The sequence below is a fragment of the Onychostruthus taczanowskii genome, unplaced genomic scaffold (genome assembly GCF_017590055.1).
Source record: "Onychostruthus taczanowskii isolate IOZ18803 unplaced genomic scaffold, ASM1759005v1 scaffold1495, whole genome shotgun sequence".
Classification (NCBI taxonomy): Eukaryota; Metazoa; Chordata; class Aves; order Passeriformes; family Passeridae; genus Onychostruthus; species Onychostruthus taczanowskii.
Window position 1 is genome coordinate 2,489 of NW_024498680.1, and position 530 is coordinate 3,018.

At 74.9% G+C, this 530-nt stretch overlaps 1 long non-coding RNA gene across 1 annotated transcript; it reads right to left on the reverse strand.

Moving 5' to 3' along the window:
- Positions 1-147: 147 nt before the first annotated feature.
- LOC121332740 lies at positions 148-530 on the reverse strand. Its single transcript, XR_005952190.1, has 3 exons — positions 509-530; positions 311-417; positions 148-210 (listed from the first exon to the last, which is right to left on the reverse strand). It is a non-coding gene; the product is annotated as an uncharacterized LOC121332740 (long non-coding RNA).

Consider the following 530-nt stretch of genomic DNA (forward strand, 5'->3'; position numbering starts at 1 on the left):
CCCCCCCCCAAAATCAGCGGCCGGGGGGACGGAGCGGGGGGTCCCGGGCGGGCCCGAGGCCACGGGGAGGGGCTGCGGCCGGCGGCGGCTCAGGAGCTCTGCGGGCAGAGAAAAGGGGCCCAAAATCAGCGGCCGGGGGGACGGAGCGGGGGGTCCCGGGCGGGCCCGAGGCCACGGGGAGGGGCTGCGGCCGGCGGCGGCTCAGGAGCTCTGCGGGCAGAGAAAAGGGGGTGAGGCCGGGCTGGGGGCCCCGGGGGGAGCGCACACGCTCCGGCACGGGGGGGACGCGAGCCCCGGGACCCCCCCTCACCTTCTTGCGCAGGTAGAAGCCGAGCCCCAGCGCCAGGAAGACGAAGCCCACGACGAAGCCCCCGATTCCTATCAGCATCTTGATGAGGGCCAGGTCCGGCGGCATCTCTGGGGGGTCCGCAGGTCTCAGCACCCCCAAAACCCAGCACCGACACCCCGAGACCCTCCCAGCGCCCTCCCCTTCGCTCCCAGCTCGTACCCCAGTGGCGGCTCAGGGGCTG